Below are 8,158 nucleotides of genomic sequence, written 5' to 3'. Positions count from 1 at the left end.
ATGCGGAATAATAAATGTCTAAGTATAAGTACTCGAATCAAAGGACGCGAATATTACTGATAATAGAATTTCAAGCTCTCGCTATTCCATGCTCGTGGGATCGCGGTCCCATCGAGTGTTGCGAGTCGATAAGTGGCATCACCAATTTGATCTGCGATCATGTACGGTCCTTCCCAATTGTCTCCGAAGACTCCGTGGGATTGGACTTTGGTGTTTGGCATTACTTTTCTTAGGACCAGGTCCCCTACTCGCAGAGGTTTTATCTTAACTTTCGAGTTAAAGTACCTTGCTGTTCGTTGTTGATAAGCCGCGTTTTGTAGTTGCGCTTTATCACGTTTTTCTTCTAAAAAATCAAGGTAAAGTAACTGATTCTCGTTGTTCTGCGAGACGTCCAAAGCGTCTCTGCGCAAGGATCCAGCCCCAACCTCTACTGGCAACATGGCCTCGCACCCATAAGAAAGTGAGAAGGGTGTTTCGCCAGTTGTAGATCGAGGGGTCGTGTTGTAGGACCATAAGACCTGCGGTAATTCATCCGGCCATGCCCCTTTGCGATCTTCTAGTTTTCCCTTTAGGGTGTGCTTAATTATTTTGTTGACTGCTTCAGTCTGTCCATTACTCTGCGGGTAAGCGACTGCGGAAAAGGCTTTTTTAATCCCCAAATCATCGCATAGCTGCCGCATTTCTTTACAGTCGAACTGTTTTCCATTATCTGAAATGAGCGTGTGCGGGATGCCGAAACGGCAGATGATGGAAGTGTAGACGAACTCGCGCAACTTCACTGCGGTGATAGTCGCGAGTGCTTTTGCTTCAGCCCACTTTGTGAAATAGTCAACTGCGACTACAGCGTATTTGACTCCGCCTTTTCCCTTGGGTAACTCGCCAATTAAATCAATTCCCCATATTGCAAAGGGCCAGGGACTCGTGATAGAATGGAGGTTACTCGGAGGCTGGTGCGTGTAGGTGGCTATTCGCTGACATCTATCACACCTTTTTGCAAATGTGAGGGCATCTTGTCGCAATGTTGGCCAGTAATACCCTTGCCGCATGATCTTTAAGGCAAGGGAATTGCCTCCAGTATGATTGCCACAAATTCCCTCATGTACTTCTCGCAGTATATAACCGCAGTCTTCACCACTGATACACTTGAGAAGTGGTTGACTAAAACTTCTGCGATACAAGCTCTGGTCATATATCACATAGCGGGCTGCTCGTTGTCGCAATTTCCTTGCTTCTATTTTATCATTAGGTAAGACCCCCTTGTCGAGGTATGCGACGATAGGACTCATCCAGGTAATTTCCTGAGCGTCATCGATCTCCATGACTGTTTCTCGATCTATGGTTGGATGTGACAATACGTCTACCGGAATTACGTCGAGTAACTCGGCTTCTCTGGTGGAGGCCAGTCGGGCCAGGGCGTCTGCATGGGCATTTTGAGTACGTGGTACTCGAGATATAACTACATGTTTGAATTTCTGCATGATTTCACGGACGATGGCTAAGTATTTAACCAATCTTCCGCCTCTCGCTAAGTATTCTCCACTTACTTGACATACCACGATTTGAGAGTCGCTAAATGCTTGTAGGTATTCGACTTTCATCTCGAGGGCCAATTTCAGACCTGCGATTAAAGCCTCATACTCGGCCTCATTGTTAGATGCAGAGAATCCGAAACGTAGAGCAGCGTGTACCTTGAAATTGTTGGGACTGATTAACAATATCCCACTACCAGAACCCTCATTATTTGAGGCCCCATCGACATACAACGTCCATATGTCTTTGCCTGTCATGACGACGTCATTTCCACCGTCTACAACCGCTATCTCTGTTCTCGGTAGCTCAAGTATAAAATCCGCGAGGGCTTGCCCCTTGATCGCAGTTCTTGGTTTATACCTGATATCGAACTGACTCAATTCCACGGCCCACTTTAATATTCTCCCCGATGCCTCTGGCTTCGCTAAAACTTGCCTTAAGGGGAAGTTTGTCAGAACTTCAATGCTGTGAGCCTGGAAATAAGGTCGCAATTTTCTTGACGATATTATTAAGGCAAAGGCTAGTTTCTCCATCTGAGGGTAACGTGTCTCGGCGTCTAGTAATCGCTTACTGACGTAGTACACAGGGTGTTGATGTCCTTGGTCCTCGCGGACAAGTACCGAACTGACCGCATACTCGGAGACGGCTAAATAAATTGACAAGACCTCGCCGGGCAACGGTTTTGATAGAATTGGAGGTTGCCCCAGATGCGTCTTTAACGCCTGAAAAGCACTCGCTCGCACTTCTCATCCCATTGGAACCTCTTGTTACCCTTCAAGATCTGAAAAAACTCTTTACACTTGTCAGAGGATCTGGATATGAAGCGGTTTAGAGCCGCGACTTTGCCTGTGAGGCTCTGAACCTCCTTTGGCTTAGTCGGTGATGGCATTTCTACCAACGCTTTAATCTTCGCAGGATTGGCTTCTATTCCTCGTTGATTTACCATGAAACCGAGGAACTTTCCGGATCCCACTCCAAAGACGCATTTTAAAGGGTTTAGACGCATCTTATATCTTCGCAATATGCCGAACATGGCTTGTAGGTGCGTGACATGGTCCTTCGCATGTTGCGATTTTACGAGCATATCGTCAACATATACCTCCATTGTCTTTCCAATGAGGTCTGCGAACATCATATTTACTAGCCTTTGATAAGTCGCACCTGCGTTTATTAAACCAAAGGGCATTACCTTATAACAGTATAGTCCTCGATCAGTAATGAACGAGGTATGTTCTTGGTCTGGTTCGTACATCGGGATTTGATTATATCCCGAGTATGCATCCATGAAGCTTAAAAGTGCGTGGCTTTGCGGTGGCATCGACAAGCCGGTCAATGCTAGGAAGAGGAAAGCCGTCTTTGGGACGAGCTTTGTTTAAATCAGTAAAGTCAACGCAGTACGCCATGAGCCATTGGGCTTTGGCACAAGTACCGGATTGGCTAACCGATCGGGGTAAAATGACTCCCGTATAAAGCCGCGAGCAAGGAGGCGGTCAACTTCTTCTTTCGCCGCTAGGTACCTCGCGGGGTCCATTTTGCGGCGCTTTTGTCGGACACCTCGCACTTCGGGGTCAATGTTCAAGCGATGACACATGACCCGTGGAGATATCCCGACCATATACGAATGTTTCCAGCAAAAATATCAAGATTTTGTTTTAGAAAAGTCGTTAATTGTTCTCGCAATTGTTTATTTAATCTAGAACCAATTTTCAAAACCTTGTTATTGTCTATAGGATCTATAGGTACCTCGATTGTATCTTCCGCGGCTTGGGCTGCGGCCGTGTGATCAAGGATTCTCGGATCCAAGTCTGGTTTGTCTATATGCGGTACCTCTTCGATCCGAAGGATCTCCTGGCGAGGTGGTGGTGTGTCCAAAAGGTGGATAACGTTCACCGTCCTTTTTTCTGCGAGCTTTACGAGTACTGCGTTGTAACATTCTCGAGAGTCGATTGGACTCCCCTCACCGATCCTACTCCGAGGAAGGAGTGGGGACCTTCATTGTTAGATGATAGATCGAAGTTACGATCTTCATCTCCTTTAGAATCGGCCGTCCAATCACGGCGTTGTATGCCGAATATTGATCAATTACTGCGAAGTCGGCCATCGACTTGGCAGTTATAGGGGCAGTTCCCAAAGTGATTGGGAGTTTGATCATCCCTCTTATAGCTATGACATCTCCCGTGAAGCCATAGATGCTCGATGTCATGGGCCGCAAATCTTTTTCTTGTAGCCCCATTTGTTTGAAAGCTTGGAAGTTCAGTAAATTTACCGAGCTTCCATTGTCGACCAATATGCGATGGACGTTATCTCCACCTATATTGGCAATTATCACAAGTGCGTCAGAATGCGGGTGGTGGACCCATCTCGCATCGCTCTCCATGAAGACAATGTCCTCGCAGTCTCTCTTGAAGAGCTTCTCTGGCCGTTCACCAAGATTGTTCACATTGGTAAGCGGCTTTTCCTTGGCTTCTCTGGCATACCGTTCTTGGGATTTGCGAGAGTCGCCCGCGATGTGTGGTCCTCCGATTATAGTCAAGATATTGCGAGGTGCTCTAGAGCCACTCGCATTCTGATTTTCTCCTTTGTCATCCGCTCGGGGATGACTTTCCTCGTTTCTTCTATACTTATCGAATTTTCCCCGTCTGATTAATTCTTCAATCTCGTCCTGCAAGACCCAACATTCAAGGGTAGTGTGACCGATATCCTTGTGGTACTTACAGAACTTCTTGGGGTCTCTTCGGTCGCGATTTCCCCTGATGGGGGGCGGCTTCTTGAAGACGCCGTTCCTTTCCTCAACCGCATAGATGTGGTCTCGAGGGACGGCGAGTTCAGTATAGTTGACGAAGCGAGGTCCTCCTTTTCTTTTGGGCGAGGACTCCTTTTTAGGAGGCGACTTGGCCAACTTCGGGCTCCGCGGTTTGCGTGGACTGCGTCTTCTGGGGCTTCGGCCCCTGGAATTCTTTCCTCGCGGACTGCGGGATCGCGACCGCGGTATGGGTGATCGCCTCTTGTTCTTGCCCTTTTCCAATTCCGCCAGGGAGTTCTCGATTCTCTTATGAGGTTCGGCCATGGCGAAGAATTCTACCAAGGATTCTGGCCTTCGGGCCTGCAGCTCTTTCCAGAAGTCGGTTCTTGGCAGGACACCTGTTATTAACATGCAAACAAGCGAAGACTCGGGAGCCTTCTCAACTTTTGTTACCTCAGCGTTAAAACGCTTGAAATAATTCTGCAAAGACTCACCAGATTCTTGCTTGATGTTCGCCAAAGTCGTATAGGGTGGCCTATACGTCATCGTGGCCTGGAAGTGTGTGAGAAATAGATCGACGAAGTTCTCCCATGTCGATATCGATGCCTCTGGCAATTGGGTGAACCAATCATGGGCATTCTCTTCAAGCGTAGCCGCGAGAATGCGACACTTCGCGAGTTGCGGCACCTGGTCCACTTCCATTATGGTGTTAAATTTCTCTAGGTAGTCTAACGGGTTAGATGTACCTTTATACTTGAGGGATTCAGATAAACGGAATCCCTTTGGAAGTTGGGCCTGTCGCACTTCTGCGGTAAACGGCGAGGTGCCGTGCAGCTTGTATACGGGCTTACGCTGCTGTTCGAGCATTTTCAAAGCTTGCAGAAGCATACTTTGATCGATTCCTCCTGTCGCAGGAGGTGGAGTCGCTACAACAGTGGGGCTCGCAGCCACTGCGGCAAGGTTTGAAGGGATGTTAATCCCTGTGGTCGCGATCGGCGCGGTAGGCGGGTTGGCAACTGCGTTGACACCCTGTTCGCCCATATGGGGATCATGGAGTGTCTCCGTGTTGCGCGGGCCGCGGGAGCGCGCCCTAAAGACTGCATTGAGATGATCACGCAGATCACCTCGGTGTACACGGTAGCGTCCTCCCTGCTGTGTTTGCACAGAGCCAGACCTCGTATATCTGCTTGGAGTGCGGTTATGCGAGGATGAAGAGGCTGATTCTGCGTCGTTATCTCGAAGATGACGACTGCGAGGGTTGCGGCGCTCGGGATCCTCGTCGGTTCGCGTGCTCTGGTTAGGCAACCTTGCATATTGGTCTCTCGACGTCGGGTGATTCAAATCCAAGATTTCAGGATCAGTTCTTCGCTCCCTGCGTACACGGTTAGTTTGACGTCGAGAAACTGTTACCTGAGGGTTTTCATTATGAACGGCAGGGACCCGAGGAGGGTGTCGAGCGCGACTCTGTCCGTCTACCTCGGCTTGTAGTGCTCGCAGCTGATCCTGGATTGCAGCGTATTGATCAGTCGTGAGCTGGACCATTCCTTCGGACACGACCGCCGGGGTGACAGGGGGAAAGTGCATGGTTGCCGGCGGTGTGGACGTGCCTCCAGCTTGAGGACCAGTTGTTTCTGGAAACAGGTTGAGTGGTCTGATGTTGCTCCTCCCTACCCCGCCGTTGATGACGTCTACAGGCGGCACTCCGGTTCCAGGCAATGGTACGTTCATTGTTCCAATGTTGATGGATTCATTGTTAGCTCTGTTAGCGTGATTTCCAGCCATGTTGAGTGATGTTCTTTGAGGTAAATAAACTCTTACAATCAGAGTTTCCCACAGACGGCGCCAAATGTTGTTACTAGAATTTCACAACACCAAGAAGTGTAATTTAGCTGGTAAAAGATAGAATTGTTAGAGAGATGATAAATGCGAGTATTCAACCTAAAACAGCGAGTACTCCAATAGGAATGCGATAACAGACAATAGAGCTGGAAAATATACAGAAGACAATGAAATATAGTGGTTCAGTCAGATTTTGTTCTGCTTAGTCCACTGTAGCAAGGGATTCGTAGCTGCATTTTCACGGTGGATCACCCCTTTATATACAAAGCAGGTGCCCAATCGGTTACATGAGGATCACATTTATTGTTAATCCATTATTTACACATTAAATTGTCATGATTAAACTCAGACAACGTTAACATTAATAAGTATATGACAGTTACTGAACTCATCAACGTATGCGTCCTCCGCATCTGCGAGTTGACCGTTCGTGTTCCGTCTGTTGAGTTCGTAGGGTCGCACGTACGTTTGGAACGTCTGCGTCCTTAGATGATCGCTCGTTACAGACGTCGCATGCTGAAATTGGTAACATCTGGACATGCGAACTTACATTGGTCCGTTAGGGCTATTGGGTCATTGGGACCAAAATTGCATCATAGGGCATTGGCCTCTATACTTGCCGCGGAGGTATAGAGGGAGGCAGTCGCACATGTTCTGACATATGCGAGTTGGGTCTACCCTGTATGATGAGGATTACGGTTATGCGGTATGAATTAAGTCGCATCCGCGATACCTCGCTGGTTTTATCCTGGGCGAGGTCTAAACTTCGAGAAGCCTCTCCTGGACATTTCAGCCTTCACTGGAAGTCTGGATACACATGTCCTTCAAAGAGGGGTCTGGTCTCGAGTTTCTAGGTGAGAGAAATCTCACTATAACACCATGAAATGATTATCCTTAGTTAACCCTCTTGAGCCTAAACTTGTTTTGTTCTTCACCTGTTGAACCGAAATATGTATCTACACTGTTAATTTTGTCCTCACTATTTTATCAATGATATCATAAGCTATATAATTAGTTTGGGGTAGCAAAATACATGGTGTGCGTGAGAAGATAGAAAAAAAAAAAGAAAAAAAAAAGAAACTTGCAAGATTGAGAAAAAAGAGATATGTGGTAAGATCAATATCACTGAAAAAAAAAAACATGATTCAAGAAAAATAATAAAATTCAGTGATGTTGAAAACAAAAAAGAAAAAAAAAATTTCTCAATCGTGGTTAGTTATGGGAACACTTTGGGAAATTTGAAATTAGAAGAAGCTTGTGAGTTATTTTTGTGCTTATGATATCTTTAGCCAAAATTATTTTTCATTTTCCAAATATCTAAGCCATACTTTCTAAACCTCAAAAAGCCCTATTGATTCCGAAAGGATGTTGTCAACATTAGTGGAGAGAGGTAAGCATGCAAGCATATGAGTTATCGGGTAGTGGAATGGCTGGAAATAGTAAAACCATTTTAACATTGTTTCGATTGTGAAGTCATCTTGTGTTTGTGCAGTATGTGACAAATTGAGCATCTAAATTAATTGTTAGAGTTGGTAGAATTGAAATTCTAGTTTGAGCAATGAAAGAGAACAGCACATGAGGCAGTAGTATTATGATTATCTCATAGCGTAGTTAGTAAATTAGTAGTTAGTTGTATTTATTTTTTTATCTTACTCGAGGGCGAGTAAGAATCTAGTTTGGGGGAATTTGTTAAGCTAAAATTAGTCTAAGTTTTGGGTCATATTTTCGGTTAGTTTTCACTCTTTGTTTTTAGTTTTAGGGCTATTTTATGGTTGATTCTTTTGTTTCAGGTCCTCGAGTGTTTAAAAAAAGTATGAACAAGAATTGAGGACAAGTGGTGAAAGAATCGAGAAGAAAAACCAAAAATTGTGTCGCTGCCTGTTCCAGTCGCGACAGGGAACATGCTAGTCGCGACGGGAACTGGCAGAGAAAATCTCGAAGTTTCAAAGTTTAACCCCGTCGCGACGGGGGCATTGCCAGTCGCGACGGGGACCCCAGTGACGAGATTTTTGGGCAGTTTCGTAATTTCACGAATTTTAAAGATAA

The sequence above is a fragment of the Cannabis sativa genome, chromosome 1, assembly GCF_029168945.1.
Source record: "Cannabis sativa cultivar Pink pepper isolate KNU-18-1 chromosome 1, ASM2916894v1, whole genome shotgun sequence".
NCBI classification, from domain to species: domain Eukaryota; kingdom Viridiplantae; phylum Streptophyta; class Magnoliopsida; order Rosales; family Cannabaceae; genus Cannabis; species Cannabis sativa.
Note: the sequence above shows the minus strand (reverse complement) of the source record.